Source organism: Vombatus ursinus, unplaced genomic scaffold (assembly GCF_900497805.2).
Source record: "Vombatus ursinus unplaced genomic scaffold, bare-nosed wombat genome assembly UNPS02001287.1, whole genome shotgun sequence".
In the NCBI taxonomy this organism is placed as follows: domain Eukaryota; kingdom Metazoa; phylum Chordata; class Mammalia; order Diprotodontia; family Vombatidae; genus Vombatus; species Vombatus ursinus.
The window spans coordinates 6,247,766-6,264,591 of NW_020941065.1; the positions used below are offsets into that span (position 1 = coordinate 6,247,766).

The following is a 16,826-nucleotide window of genomic DNA, read 5'->3' on the forward strand; positions in this document are numbered from 1 at the left end:
CTCTCTTCCTGAGTCATAGGAGTCCAGTGGCAAGACAAAAGTCAGGACAGCTGGTGATGACCTAGGACGCAGTGGATGACTTTGGCATCTTTGATGCCTGACCAAGCTCTAAGCAATCCACAGTGCCTGCTCCAGCCACCTTCATGGCTGTTGGAACAAACTGTTCTCATTCTGCAAGTGGAAATCTTGACATTTTGGGGTAGACACTCCCCTAATTCACCGATGGGTTTGAGACCTGTCAGTTACCCTCAGCCTGGTTTAGCCTGTCTGCTGAGACAGTTTTACTGGGGTGAAGCTGCCGCACAGGCTACAGCTCTTTGGAGCCACAGGTAAGAGTTGGGTGAAAGGTGGACAGCAAAGGCAGATGAGCGGCCCTGACAAACCCTGTTATGTAGATGCCATTATTATCACCATATTACAAATGAGGCAAAGAGAGCTAAAGGGACTTGCCCAGGTCACACAGCTAATAAGCATCCTAGATGGATTAGAACTTAGGTTTTCCTAACTCTGGGCCAAGTGCTCTATCTGCTGCACCACCTAGCTGCCATTTCCTCATTCGTATAATAGAGATAATAATAGGATCAAATGAGATAATATTTGTAAAGTATCTGACACATAGCAATTGCTTAATAAATGCTTGTTTCCTCTCTCTTCTCCCTTCCTCCCTCCCTTCTTTCCTCCCTTCCTTCATTCTTCCCTCTCTTCTTTTGTTCCTTCCTTCCTTCCTCCTTCCTTCTCTTCCTTCCTCCTTCTTTTCTTACCACCCTCCTTCTCTTCCTTACTCCCACCCTCCCTCCCTTCTTTCTTTCCCTCCTTTCTTCTCCAAGATACAGCCTTGAAGACACTATCATGTCTTTCCCAACCCCTCCCCAAGTCTTCTCTTCTCTAACATATGCACCCTCATTTTTTATTTTCTAAAGTACAAGATAAAGTCTCTGCATGGAGAGAGCAGAACAGTCAGTAAGGAAGATTAGTGACAGGAGCAGAACTCAGGTCTTCCTGACTCCAGGCCTAGTGCTCTCCCCATTGAGCCACCTCACTGCCTTTATGGAAAAGGGGTTTACACTTGTTCAGCTTGAGCCCAGAGGGCAGAACCAAGAACACTGCATGGAAATGCAAAGAACCCAACTTAGGTTTGATGTTAGAGAAACCTACCTAGCAAATAGGACAGTTCAAAAGCAGAATGAGATGCCTGGGGAGGTGGTGAGTTCCCATTCCTTGAGGTTATTCAAGGAGATGCTGGATGATCATTTGTCATGTATGTAATGGTAGGGATTCTTTTCTGGTATGGATTGAACTGGATGCAGCTAAGTGGCTCAGTGGATACCTGGAGTCAGGAAGACCTGAATTCAAATCTAGTCTCAGGGACACTAACTGTGTGACCTTGGGCAAGTCACTTAACCCTGTTTGCCTCAGTTTCCTCATCTGTAAAATGAACTGGAGAAAGAAATAGCAAACCACTCTATATCTTTGTTAAGAAAACCCCAAATGGGGTCATGAAAAGTCAGACATGATTGAAGACTGAAATGACTGAATAACAAAACGAATTGAACTAGATAGCTGCTGAAGTTGCCTAATAGAATGGAAGCTCCTTGAAGGCTGGGACTGCTTTCACTTTTGTTTCTGTATCCCTAGGATCTGACATTGTGCTTGTATTCTGGAAGGTGCTTAATCAATGTTTGTTGGACTGAACTGAACCTCCTATAAAAATAAAAGAAGAAACCTTCTCCAGTCACCTGAACTTAGAAGCAAACCAGGGGCTAGGCCCCATTTCTTACATTGTCTTCCACCATCCTTTCCACTGAACCATGTTACCCTCCCAGTGAAGGGCTTGCTAATGCCAATTAATCCCATAAACAAGATTGCAGGAGGGAATATTGAATCCACTCAAGAAAATAACCATTTTCAAAACACTTGTCGGTGCTTATTCATATCCCAATAATTAATGTGCTAATTACAAATGCACACCATCTATTAAAGTAAGCCTGGCAGGACCCCTACTTAGCAGGGGGGTTAGATGGAATTATTTATGCATTCTTAAATAAACATAAATAACATCTTAAATAAAGCTGCACTTGTTTTTAAAAGTTGTCTAGCATCAACTTGAGAGGTCACACAGAGGCATGGATAGAGTAAAGGAATAAGTAAATGAATAAGTGAATGAAAAAAAACATTTATTAAGTGCTTATTTTATATCAAGCACTATCTTCAAGAAGGACTGGGTTTAAGTTCTGTCTCTGAGGCATACTAGCTAGTTATGTAACCCTGGGTAAGTCATTAAGCCTCTCAGTGACCCCAGGAAACTGTCTGATAATAGCATTTATATAGATCTTTAAGGTTTGAAAGTGTTGTACAAACACACACACACACACACACACACACACGCAGAGACAGAGAGACCACACACACACACACATACATACATACATACATACATATATATAAACAGAAGACCTAGCATATGCATGAACACTTTTGTACAGCCTACCTTGTGGTTGGGAGCAGTCTACTTCTATTGGCTGTACAGCCAGAAATAACTATCCTTAAATCTTACCTGGCTAGAGCATTGCCTGTCTTTTAACAGCACCCTGGGGTGAAGGACTAGTTCAGTCTCATATAGTAAGGGGAGGAGGAGGACCTGAACCTAAGGACCACTTACCTCCCCTCTTTGGCTGTGTAGACCCAAGAAATTGGCTTAGGGTTTTGGTCTGTTTCATTTGTCCATTTCAGTTCTAAGTGTGGCGAGTAGAGGCCCCACACTAGAAGCTTGGGCCAATGGACATCTTGGAGTCTCAGTTTGGTTGTTGAGAATAACCTAGCAGGAAAACCTTGAGGTGCAATGATTTGAGCCACTAGTTTTGTGGAGCTTTGCACTTAAAACTTGGTGGAACTAATGCTGTGTAAGAACTGAGTTAATCTGAGCCTAATTCCTCTTCCTTCCCCAGAGACTGAGGTGGCTTAGGAAGGATTACACTCCAGAGAGACATCCCCCTATGCTGAGAGTCTATGACTTCCTGCCACTGCCTGAGAATTGGGCCAATGTCCAACTGTACTAGCACAAGGGAACTTCCCCTTCCTAAGGCTGAACTGATCTCCCAACCAGGATGTGGAGAGCCTGGGGTGCAAAGAGAAGCAACCTTCCCTTTCATCTCAGGTTTGCCAGCTTTGTCTCTTGAGGAAAGAGGAAAGGAAACCTCCAGGCTTTGGATGGAAAAGGAGTACAGAAATGTGGCTTCCGGCTTGACCATCTGACTGTGCACCTTCTATCTCATACTACACTTGTTTCCATTATGATCTCCAGCCTCCTCCAGGAAAAGGAGTGGTGTCTCCCACTCAATGATCCACATTCTCATACCTGGTCGTATTGTATGCATCCCAGTGATTCTGAACCCTCGCAGGCCATCATCCAAATCGCATTCGCTGTCCTCTACCACTCAGTTTTTATTGCCATCCCCCTCAACCCTCTCACCCCAAAGATCCAACCAAACACCACCCTCTGGAGTGACTGTTCCACAGGCAATAATCTTCCCTTCATCCTAAATCTTTTCTTCTCCCTCTCCTTCCATCTACTAGCTATTATAGAAACCTGGCTTCCCCCTGACCATACAGCCTTCCTGGTCATTCTTTCTAGTACTTACTATACCTTCACTCATACTCCTTGGCTCACTGGTTGAAGAGGGTGAGTTGGATTACACCTTGCTCCCCATTTCCACTTTCAGGTTCTCTCCCTTTCTCCATCCCTCAGTAACCACTCTTTCTTTGAGGTTCTTGCTGTTCATATCTACCAACTGATCAAAATCCTGGCAGCTATTGTCTACAGACCCCCAGGTCACTCCCCTTCCTCCCTCAATTTCAGTATATGGCTCACAATTTTTCTTTTCTCCCTAACTCCTATCCTTATACTACAGGATTTAAACATAGATATCGACCCTCCCTCAAACACTCTAACCTCCCAGTTCCTCAACATACTCACTTCCCAAGACCTACTTCTGTATCCCATTTCAGCCATGCACAGAGTCATGCAGATCCTGTTGTCACCCACAAATATACCACTTCTTTGTTCAACAATTCCAAAATCCTCTTATCTGACCATCATCTATTAGCTTTTCATTTCTCCTTCTACCTTCCCTTGCCAAATACTTGCTACCAAACCCTTGCCAAATGTTGAAACTTTCCCTATGTGTTGTCTCCCCCATTAGAATGTGAGCTTCTTGGAAACGGGGAGACTCTTACTTTCCTATTTATATCCCCAGCACTTAGCACAGTGCCTGGCACATGGTAGGTGCTTAATAAATGTTTCATTCATTTATTCATTCATTCCAAGACCCAGCTAATAAATGTTTCATTCATTTATTCATTCATTCCAAGACCCAGCTAATAAATGTTTCATTCATTTATTCATTCATTCCAAGACCCTAGAGATGCTGCAATTCCCTAATGAGTTAGCATGAAACCCGGGCAATAGACAACCATATTGCAACTTCATATACTCATATTGGAGCTTCAGCTAAGATATCTGGGCAAAGATGCTGACAATGTGCTCTGGGGGCAGAGTAATTAAATGACTAGAACAGGGGATTGGAAGATAAGTGAGCCAGGTTTTGATCCTAGCTCTGCTACCAATTATCTGTGTAATGCTCCAAACTTGGAGATTCAGGATAATTCACTTCATTTTTTGAGGTCTTGGTAACTCTTGTAAACAATGGGAAATGGACTAGATCATTTCTTGCCTCCACCTCCCCATACACACATGCAAACACATTCCTTGTGCCAAAGCTCTTTCCAGCTTTGACATTCCCTGTTCTAAGACTTTCTTGCCCTTCCCTCCCTCCACTCCCTTGCTGCCACTACCTCCTGAATGAGCATAGCTAGCTCCTGCAAGACCCTGAAGTAGGACCAGGGGGTAGGAGGGCCACAAGGGAACAAATACTTGAGTGCTACTCCTGTGATGCCATCCTCCTGCTACAGATTCTGTCAGTTCAACAAAGAACATTTCCAGGACATGATTAAGGACTTGGAAATTCCCATAAAACAAACATCATCTGAACAACCTCTACTATGCCAATCAAACTTTCAAACTCCCCAGATGTACTGATTTGCCAAAGATGAATTCATCAACTCAGAGAGGGTTAAGTCCTTAAGTCCTTTTGTCTAAATGGGGCAAATATCAGAGCAAACTAGGGCTAGGACAGAGACATGACTGCCACCAGCTGCCTTTTTTTCTTTCTCCCTAGGCAGAAAAACCTCCTAAATGATCCTTAATTTGGTGTTTGTGTGTGTGTGTGTGTGTGTCTGTGTGTGTGTCTGTGTAAGAGAGAGACAAAGACAGAAACAGAGAGAGAAGGAGGGAGGGAGGGAGAAAGAGAGAGGGAGAGATAGATAGAGAGAAAGAGAGAGAAATGTATTTTTTTCTAAGTAAGAAAGGGGTGAGAAGAGCCCCCATCTCATGTTTGGGGGTCCAAACTTTTTACTTACAACCCTGGGCTTTGTGATCATACATTTATTAATGAAGCCCCATTAAGAATGTGAGCCCCTTGACAGTAGGGACTTTTCATGTTTGGTTGTTTTTTGTTTTGCTTTGTTTTGTTTTTTGTTTTGTTTTTTGCCTTTTCTTTGTGTATACTCAGCATTTAGCACAGTGCCTGGTACATGGTAAATGCCAAAGAAATGCACATTGACTGACTGACAAACCAAAACATATTCAGGATAGATAAGAACTCAGCCAGTCTTTGGGATTATTTTTCCCTCTTGTCTCAACAAGACTATTCCCTTTCAGTAATTCAACCCAGGGTGGTTATTTTGCAATTAGATGTGATTTTCCCTCCTGTATCCATTGGCACCCCTGCAGCTGTTGACACTTGTCTTCATCAGTGCCCATAAGATTTAAAACCAAAAATAAAAATGTAAGAAACCTGAACCCAGTGGCTTCTGGCATCTTCAGCTATGGGGTGCAAGAAGAACTGCCTATCCTTCAGATGAGAGCTGGGCGACTGGAGGAAGATGAAGGTAATTGTCATCCAAATCCTTAATGCCAGAGAACAGTATGTCCCTGGGCCCCTAGGCAGGGCTGTTTGGATGGTCTGGAAACCACTTTGATTGCCCTGAATGTTCTATCCTCTCCATACACCATGTCCCAACCAATTTTCACCAGTAGATATTCCAGCAGGAAAACATCATAGCTAAGCATTTTAACCCATGCTGAGCTCAAATTATCCCTACCAAGGTCAGGTTGGCATTTTGCAGAAGTATCAGTGTATGCTAATGAACAGAAAACAACAAGGGGGGCTGATAGAATCATCAATGGGAGCTGCCATTTATAGAGCTTTTAAAAGTTTGAGGAAACCACTTTACAAATATGACCTCATTTGACCATTACAATAACCCTGGGAGGTAGGTACTGTTATGATCCCCACTTTACAGATGAGGAATGATTAAGTGAATTACCGAGGGTCTTAAAGCTGGTATGATTCCAATTCCAGTGCCTTATCCATGGTGCTACTTAGCTGATGGTAAATTGTGTGTAAATATACACATATTGTCTTCTCCATAGAGAATATCAGCTTCTTTGGGGTAAGGACCGTTTTTTTTCTTTTCTATATTAACAATGACTAGCACAGTTTGTGGCACATAGGAGGTTCATAATTAAAGGCTTGTTGTTTGATGTCTTCAAAACAGCTTAAAAATTCAACACACATTAGGTTCCTACTATGTGCAAGGCATGGAATAAGGGACAGAGAGTACTCTCCAATGGTACTTACTCAACATTTATCCTTGACAATGAGAGCACCAACCATCAGAGTTAGCACTGGCCTCCTCTGGACTAAGATGCTCTTAGATGAACAGGATCAAGTGAGTGACTATCAACACCACCTAGTGGTTGAAAAGTAATTTGGCCTAGTTTACATAAATAGAAAGCAACTGAAAAAAATCACCTTCTGACTTGAAATATGGTGCTCAATTCAATCACATTATCTTCTCAAATATATTTTATTCTAGACCAAAACCAAATAGCACTACATAAAAGTCAACTTAACACAAGAAATATTTATTATGTACCTACTATGTTCAAGTCACCATACCAGGCACTGAGAAAACAAACACAATAATGAATCAGTCTCTGAACACAGAGCTTACGTTCTTTTGAGGGGGAAGAAAATGGGATGGTTCAATGTGTTCATAAGCAAGTAGTAAGTAGTATTAAGTCGTTCCAAGAGGGAAAGTGTACTGATAGGTCAGAGAATCAGGAAAGTTTTTGTGTAGGAGGTGATTCTGGAGCTGTGCTTTGAAGGAAGCTAGAGATTCTAAAAGGCAGAGATGAGGAGAGAGAGCATTCCAGGCATGGAGGACCACTTTGACAAAGGCAGGTGGTCATGCAAGGAAACAGCTAGCAAGTCAATTTGACTAGAATGGAGTTTGGGAAGAGTAGTATTATTAAATAAGACTAGAAAGTTAGATGGGGCCTTAAATTAAACAAGATTTATCAGTATCTCCCTAATAATAGGCATCATTATGTGGCAATACCTTATTACTCTAGAGACTGGGGTAATAACTTCATGGCAATGTAATATAGTGAAAGTGCCCTGGACTTAAGGCAGGAAGACCTGGATTCCAAATCTACCTCTTAGTTCATATAGGATCATAAGTTTAGAGCTAGAAGGGAGATCATGAGCCCACCTAGCTCATTCTATTCATTTTACAGATAAGGAAATTGAGGTCCAGGGTGGTTAAATGACTTGTCTAGGATTATACAGCTAGTAAGTATCCAAGGCTGGATTTGAACCCTGGACTTCTGACTCCTAAGCCAATATTTTTTCCCCCACAATACTGCATTGCCACTCCACTTAACTAAATTCAGATAGGTTATTTCCCCCATCCCCCCTCGATACCCATCTCTCTACCACAAGCCTCGGTTTATTTTCAATCTGTAAAATGGGGGAAATAACACTTTTTCTCCCTGCTTCCTGGGGTCCTAAGGACCCAGAGAGATGAGCAAAGCATTTTGTAAATGAAAAACATTATTTAAAAATATGAGTTCCAATCATTATTGGGCTAAAAGTAGGCATGAAAGTACCCTTCCTGTCCTGAGGAGGATGACACCATGAGTCAGGTTGGTTGGCAGGCTCTGTAAACAAGTGCATCTATAACCTCAAGCTTCCATGTAACCTCAAGCTTCTCTCAGTCCCAGGCAGCTGCAGCAGGAAGATGGCAGTCAGGGGATTCCCAAAATAGATGAAGCCCTTCTTACAGACACCCTAAAGTGACTCAGTGCGTTGAGATTCCAAGGGGCCTCCGGTATGCAAGAGAATCTGCAAGTTTATGTCTCCAAGGGTTGTTGTTTCTCACTAATGAGGCAGCCTGTAATCACCCTTCTGGGGGCAAGCATGGTACCCGTGACACTGACTTATGGGCAGAGTTCGTTCACATAGCAGAGGACCTGCCTCCAGGGACAGACTCTCTAGCTTGGTAAAAATAATAATAATAATAATAACAACAACAATGATAATGATAATAATTGATTTCAATTTACAACTATTATCTCGTTTGATCTTTACAACAACCTGGGAGATAGGTGCCATTATTATCCCTATTTTACAGATGAGGAAACTGAGGCAGAGGTTAAATAAACTTGCTCAAGGTCAGAAGCTTGTAAGTGTCTGGGGCTGGATTAGAATTTCAGACTTCCTAACTGCAGGTCCAGCCCTCTCTCCACTTCATAGCCTAGCTGCCTCATCTAGCTTGGGGAGGATTAATTGTATCTTTGGCTGCTGTTGTTTAGTTATTTCAGTCATGGCCAACTCTTCATGACCCCATTTGGGGTCTTCTTGGCAAAGACACTGGAGTGGTTTTCACCATTTCCTTCTCCAGCTCATTTTACAGATGAGGAAACTGAGGTAAACAGGGTGAAATGACTTGCTCAAGGCCATACAGCTGGTTAGGGTCTGAGGCCAGGTTTGAACACAGGAAGATTAGTCTTCCTCCTTCCAGGCCTGGTGCTCTATCCACTGCAGCATCACCTATCTGTCTGAAAAGCAAATACACCAGTGGTTTAAGTGTGTGGACTCACAGAAAATACTTGAATTATCAGAGATGTATCTGTCTTCTAGGAGACCCACCTTTGAAAGTGTGAGTTGGTGGAGAGTGAGGCAGTTATCTGAGTTAATAAAAAATATTAACAAATGAAACACCACGTCATTTTGGAGAGGAGCTCAGGAACTGGCTATCTTCAAGTTCTTCCAAAGCTGTCACATGGAAGAGGTATTAGCTTGTTTTGCTTGACCCAGAAGGCAAAACTAGGAACAATGGGTTAGAAGTTACAAAAAGTGCAACTGAGCTGTGACACGTTACTTAACAATTTGAGTCATCTCAAAGTCAAATACACTACCTTGAAAGTTAGTGAGCTCTTCATCACTAGAGGTATCCAAGCAAAATCTGCCTGACCACTTATTGGGAATTTTGTTTCAGGTATGGGTCAGTCTATATGGCTACTAAGACCCCTTCCACCTCAGAGCTCCTCTGATCTTCTACTGTGGAATAGTAGCAAAAAAAAAAACTAACTCTAGATGTGGATAGCAGTACAGAAAGAGGCAGTGCCCAAGCTGGAGAGCCTAGAGGATGCAGAGCCCTGAAGTCACTATTTGGGGAAGGCTTCCCATGTCTAATTGTTTACAGTGCCTTACTACAGACCACAAGATCCCTTAGAGCCTTTGCTGGAGCCTGTACATATTCACATTTACATTGCCATTTAGCTGCTTACTAAAAGATCTGTGACCCAGCTTCCAGAGGCTTGACTCCTTGCAAGGCTCAGATCTACAGGAAGAAAACTGCTGTTGTACCTCAGGAATGAACAAGGAGCAATCGTGATGATAAGAGCTGACTTTGCTATAGCCCTCAGAGGGTTTTAAGTCCCAACTAAAATCCCATCTCCCATAGGAAGCCTTCCCCAGCCCCTTTTAATTCCAGTGCCTTCTGTCTGTTAATTATTTCCTATTTATCTTACATATAGCTTGTTTGGTATGTTTTGTTTGAATGTTGCCTCCACCCTAAAATTGTAAGCTCCTTTGCAAGACCAGCTTTTGCCTCTTTTTTTTCTGTCCCCAGTGCTTACTTAGCACAGTGTCTGGGACATAGTAGGCATTAATAATTTTTTTCATTGATTGATTTTCCTCACTGATTTGTCAAATATAAGGCAGCATAGAGCAGATTTGGAGCAAGAGAACCTGGGTTCCAATCCTATACCCACTATTACTATGTGTGTGACCTTGGGCAAGTCATTTCCCTCTCTTGGCATCAATTTCCTCATTTCCAAAATGAGTACATTTCAAAGACCTAAGTTCCCTTCTACCTTGAAATTAAAGATCTTATTATTAGGAAAGGGCTACTAGCAGAATCTTCTGCTTTGTCAAGCAGCCCAGAGGGTCTGAGGAATGAGCAGGCTGCTACCTGGGACCATCAGTCAGGTTTCTCATCAGCCTACCAGCCACTAAGCTTAGGGATCACGACTGTTCTTCCACTTCGGCATCCAAATATGTTCCACAGCACATTTTCAGTTTCAATAACAAAAAGTCCACAGGGAGCCACTGAGTAAATTTAACTCAATTTAAAAAGCATTTGTTCCCTGCTCGCTATATGCCAGGCACTGGAGATACAGAAGAAAAAAAAATTAAATAGTCCCTGCCCTTATAGGAGCTTATATTTTATTGGAGGAAAACAACATGTGCTCAAATATACAAAGAAGAGATCATTTGAGGAAGTTGACAGTACTAACATCTGGAATCAGAAGGAATCATAACAGGCTTCCTGGAGGAGGTACCTCTTCCTGAGGTGAACCTTAAAAGCTGAGGATTATATGAGGCAGAGGTGAGGAGGCAATAGTTTCAAGGTTTAAGGGACAGCCTGGACAAAGGCTTGGAGATAGGAGATGGAATGATTGGATGTGGATGATCCATTAATATGGCCCTGAGGATTCTAAAAGTCTGTGCAAAGAAGCATAAGGAGGAGGGCCTCATTGTGCTGGTCAGCTCTACACACATATCAGAGGTGGAATTTAGGAGTAGCATAGGAAGGGTTAAACTACCTTCTTTTCCACTAAATCTCAAGAACTCTGTCTTTCTGTGTGTGTGTGTGTGTGTGTGTCTGTGTCTGTGTCTGTGTCTGTGTCTCTCTCTGTCTCTTCCCCTCCCCAGAAAGATCATTGACTCTGGAGTCAAAAAACGGGTTAAAATCCTCTCTCTGACACTTAATACTTATGTGACCTTGGACAAATACTTTAACCTTCTTTGCCCTCAATTTCCTCATCTGTAAAATGGGGAAGTTCAATGAGATGGCCTCTGAGGTCCACTGCAGATTCATGGTTCTACAATCCTACTTAAAAGTATCTGTGGGGTCCCCAAGACCTCTTCTTCCACAGTCCTGGACAGAGCCTGAAGGCAAGTCAAGAAACTCTGTGCCAAGGTATTGACAATCCCAGGCAAGGGGGACAGCCAGTGAAAAGTCATGGAGTCAGCCTGCTTGTTCAGTTTGGGGCATGTTGAGTTTATAATGTATATAGGACATCCAGTTTGAGATGTCCAATATGCGCTTGGAGATGTGAGACCAAAGGTCAGGAGAGAGGTTAGGGCTGGATAAGTCGATGGAAGAATCATCTGCAAAGAAATGATCACTGTATCCATGGGAACTATGAGATCACTAACTAAAATAGTATAGAAAGAAAGGAGAAGAGGGTCTAATTAAGGCCTTGAGGCTGAAGATCCAGCAAAAATGACTGAGGAGTGGTCAGACAGGTAGGAGGAGAATCAAGGAAGAGAAATGTCGAAAAAAAACCTAGAGAGAAGAGGGTGTTTGACAGTGTCGAAGACTGCAGAGAGATTAAGAAGGATAGGGATGGAGAAGGCCATTGGATTTTCCAATTAAGAGGTCATTGGTATGTTGAAGAAAGCAGTTTCAGGTGAATAATGAGATGAGAAGCCAAACTTGCAAAGAGTTGAAAAGAGGGTGAGACAAAGTAGAGTCACCTATTATAGACAGACTTCTCAAGGAGTTTAACTATGAAAGGGAGGAGAGATTTAGGACAATAACTGGTGGTGGAGGTCGAAGGAACAAGAGAGTGGGTCTTGAGGTTGGGGGAGACATGGGTGGGTTTCTAGGCAGTAGAGAAGCAGCCAATAGAAAAGGAGAGACTGAAGATAAGTGAGAGAGTGCGGTTGATACAGAGGATAATCTGCTGGAGGAAATGGAATAGAATAGTGATTGCTTGTACATGCAGAAGGGGTTGCCTTGGAAAGAAGGGCCATTTCTTTATGTGAGACGGGGTAAAGGAGGAGATAGTAGCAGAAGGCAGCTGACTGGTGTGAGAATGTGGAAAGAAGAGGGAACTCACAGCAAATGGCCTCAATTTTTTCAGTGAAATACGAGGCAAGGTTTTCAGCTGAGGAAGTTAGACCGACATATCCCTGGAGGCAGCCTTCTACCGAGGACTTTGCTTTTGGGCACAAAGAGACAAAAGCAGCTCCAAACATTTGGTCTTTTCACATGGAGGCAGGGTTGGAAGAGCTGAGAGATTGGAAGGACGGTCCTGAACAATAAACATATGGAATCTCAGAGTCCAAAATCAGAAAATTCCCTTAAGCTGGGGAGATAAGGAAGGATTTGGGATTTAACATTTTTAAATGTAAGATTTCTCCATTCTTTCGACATTGTGTCGAATTTCAACACACAAGTGCTCGTCATATCCCAGAAGGCACACACACACACACACACACACACACACACATACACACACACACACACACACATGCACGCATGCACGTATACAGACACAAGACATTGGTGCTAAAAGGCAGATGGTTACTGGAGAACAGATGTTTTCCTTAATGCCACTGTAAATTCCTCAGCACTCTTATGGGGCCTAGGAAGGGAATGGGATGTTTTTGTCCACAGTGACACAGAGTTCAACCATATTCACACAATATTCAGGAAGATAACAAGTAAAAGAGGCAACAGATATGATCTGACTAGGGAAGAGGCCAGTGGTGTTCTCCCCTCCCCCGTCCTAGACACTATACCTCTGGGTGCAGCTCAAGACCACATTAGTTCTTTTGGTAATTACATTATATGAAAAACTCATTAAACTTGCAGTCCACTAAGCAATTACCCCCTTCCCACCCAGATCTTCTTCAGACAAGTTGCTAGCTAGCCACACTTCACCCAACCTAGACTTATAAAGCTGATGTTTTTGGTTTTTTTTTGTAGAGAAGGGTAAGAATTTACATTGATTCTATTATATGTTATCTAATTCTATTTAACTTGATGCTCTAACCTTTCAATATCTTTGGAGTTCATTTTCAACCAGCATTTTAGCCAGCTCTCTTAGGTTTGTGCCATCTGCAAATTTAACAAATGTGCCTTCTATCCCTTTATTCAAGTTACTGATAAAAATATTTAATGGTACAGAGCCAAGTATGTCTCCTTGGGTCAGTCCTTCTGAGATAACACTGGATTGTAAATGACTAATCTTTGTGTCCGGTGGCTGAACCAACTCCAAAGCCACCCAACTGTGCATCCACATTCATCTGTTTAAACTACTCCCTGCTCCACTCTGATTTTTTTCCTTCATCGCAATTGCTTCTTTTTGTGTCCTCAGAATTTAATTATTGGGAACTTTCCATTCTTTCTAAATTAACTTCCCCTCCAGAATTTTAGGTCACAGGATTCTGCCTATCCTTTGTCTATATCCTTCTAAATCTAAGATCCATGTCAGACAACGTCCAACTTATCTTTCCTATATCACAAATACTAACATGTCAACATCTGTTAAAGTCCTCATTGTTTTTACCCCAGTAACTAATTCTTCCTTGTTAGTGAAAATCAGATCCATGACAGGTTCCTCATTAACAGCATCTATCTCAGAGGGTTGTTGTGAAGATCAGATAAGATAATATTTGACAATGCCTGGCTCATACTACATACTTAATAAATGCTTATTCCCTTTCTCTTCTCCCATTGGTTGAGCAGATTATGGTATTTGAGTGTGATAGAAAATACTATTTTTTTATAAGAAATTCTAAAGAGGATGGCTAAAGGGAAACCTAGGAATACTTGTATGAAGTGATGTAGAGTAGAGTGAACAGAACCAGGAAAACAATTTATACACTAATAATAATATGGCAAAGACAAACAACTCTTTAAGAATTAGAAATTCTGATCGAGGAGCTTACCATCTAATAATGGGGGAGAAGATATGCAAACAAATATATACAAAGGAAGCTATATACAGGATAAATAGGAAATAACAAAAAACCTTGGAATTAAAAGGGGTTGGGGAAGGCTTTCTTTAGAAGGTGTGATTTTAGTTGGAATTTAAAGGAAGCCAGGGAAGTTAGTAGGTGGGGCAGAGGAGGGAGAGAATTCCAGGAATGGGAGACAGTCAGAGAAAATGCATGGATGCATTAAGATCGACAATTCACCTTGCTCATTAACCCGTACTCTGTGCGTTCATGTATAGTCATCTGAAGTTATAAGTTTTCTTCCTGGTGCCTTTCTATGTCATTTCTTGGAAATTGCTGAATATTTCTACCACTGTTCTTGTTCCTACATTGTTTGCTGTTCAGCACTGTCTGACTTTCCGTGACCCCATGGACTGCAGTGCTCCTGTACCTTTTGTCCTCCACTATTTCTCAAAGTTTATTCAAGTTCATGTTCACTGTTTACATGATAGTATCTCTCCGTCTCACCCTCTGCCAACCCTTTTCCCTTTTGTCTTCAATCTTTCACGACATCAGGGCCTTTTTCAATGAGTTCTGTCTTCTCATTTTGTGGCCAAAGTATTTAAGCTTCTGCTTCAGTATTTGACCTTCCAGTGAATAGCCTGGAATTAATTTCCACTGGAAAAGCCATAGCTTTGACTATATAGACCTTTGCTGGCAAGGTGATGTCTCTGCTTTTTAGTATGCTGTCCAGATTTGCCAGAGCTTTTCTTCCAAGGAGCAAGTATCTTTTACTTCCATGGCTATGGTCAATGACCACTACAGTGATCTTTGAGCCCAAGAATATAAAATCTGACACTGCTTCCATTTCTTCTCCCCCTATTTGCCAGGAAGATGAGACCAGTTGCCAAGATCTTAGTGGGGCTTTTTTTTTATGTTAAAGGAAGTCAGCTTTTACACTCTCCTCTTTCACCCTCATCAAGAGGTTTCTTAAAGCTACTCTTATCTGCCTTGGTGGATATATATAGGCAATTTTTTCCCTCCCCCTTTTTTTTGGTCCTTTGGATTTGATTTGCAAGGATCCAGGCAAATATATTTCCACCAGCCCTTATTAGTTATATGCCATCCCTGGCCAAGAACTTTTCATTCCTATGTGTTAAGGCACAATCCAGAAATCCATTCTCAAACATCATCTTAACAAGTTGCTTGTTTCTGTCTTTGTCCTTACTGACACTGGCTGTTCCATTAAAGCTGTGTGCTTATGTCTATTCTTATGCTCTGTTGCAGGCTTCTAAGTGATATTTTTCAACACTTTCTGATGCATGAATAACAATAACGACAATGCTAATAAGAATTATTATTATGATAACAACAATAATAAATGACATAGCATTTTAAAGTGAGAAGTACCCTGGAGGAGAAATGGATGATAGGGTGCAGGATTTGGAATCAAGGCCCCCACCTCTGACACATTCTTGCTGTGCTACAGTAGGCAAATCACTTAACCTTTCAATGCCTCGGACAATTCCTTATCACAACAAAGTCACAGGTCTGAATCTTTCTTGTGCATGTGAGTTCTCCAAGCAGATAAAGTCTGAGACCCTTCTGTTTTTGGCATTTAAAGTTTGCAAAGTAGACTTCACATATATGATCTCAGAGCTTCACCTGGTTTTGTAGATATTTTCTTCATTTTACAAATGAGGAAACTGAGGCTCAGAGAGGTCAAATGACTTATCATAGGATTATTTATCTAGAACTGGAAAGAGGTCATCTAGTCCAATCCCCTCATTTTACTGATGAGGAAACTGAGACCCAGATCCTCTATGTGCCTTGTCCATAGTCATATAACTAATAAGTCTCAGAGATAGGATTTGAACCTACACAGAGTTCAGTCCTCTATCCACTATAGCAGCTCTCTCTCACCCCAAGACTCATGAAGGGTCTTGTTTCTCTGCCTTGGGCAATGGATACAAACTTTTCCCAGAAATCCCTGAGGACTGGGTGTGGAGAAAGACTCACTACCAACTCTCACTAAAGGTGTGGGGAGAGGGGGGGACCACGGAGATTGGGGACTAAATGCACCTTTGAGATGATACAAGGTATTACACATGTTGGCTTGTGTTTCAAATAGAAATTCTTTTAGTCACACTGGATATTAAGAACCAGGAGGAGCAGAGAACAAACAGTAAAATAAAGCCCACACTCTGAAGCCAAAACAGTCTCCTTTAACCCATGAAGTGTTTATCCCTGTCTCTCTTCTCCACCTGCAGTGAGCCAGCTAGGAACACTTAGTAATGATAGCTGCAATTCAGCTTTCAAGCATCAATTTTCCCCCCTCTTCAAAACAATCCAAAGAAAGGCAGAGGCCCAAAGGGGAGGCAAGGAGCACCTGATGATACGCGTGCCGCCCTCAGAAGGCGGTTCAGGAGCCTCGCAGAGAAAGCGAAGAAAAACCGCACCTGGCTAAGAGTGCAGCCTCCCCCGCCTCTGCCCAGCCTCTCAGGCTCTCCCCGTCCCAAGTTTCTGCAGGTGACGGGACAGTTTTGAAGCAGAGGCAAGGTGACGGAAGCAGCCCACCCAGAGGAAAAGCAGACCTGGGGCCCGCCGCCCCGTGGCCCCTGTGAC

At 42.3% G+C, this 16,826-nt stretch overlaps 1 protein-coding gene across 1 annotated transcript in view; it reads right to left on the reverse strand.

Annotated features, from left to right (window-relative positions):
• The window catches only part of KSR2 (kinase suppressor of ras 2), a 587,027-nt gene that overhangs the window by 230,166 nt on the left and 340,035 nt on the right, over nucleotides 1-16,826 (reverse strand). The window lies entirely within an intron of this gene.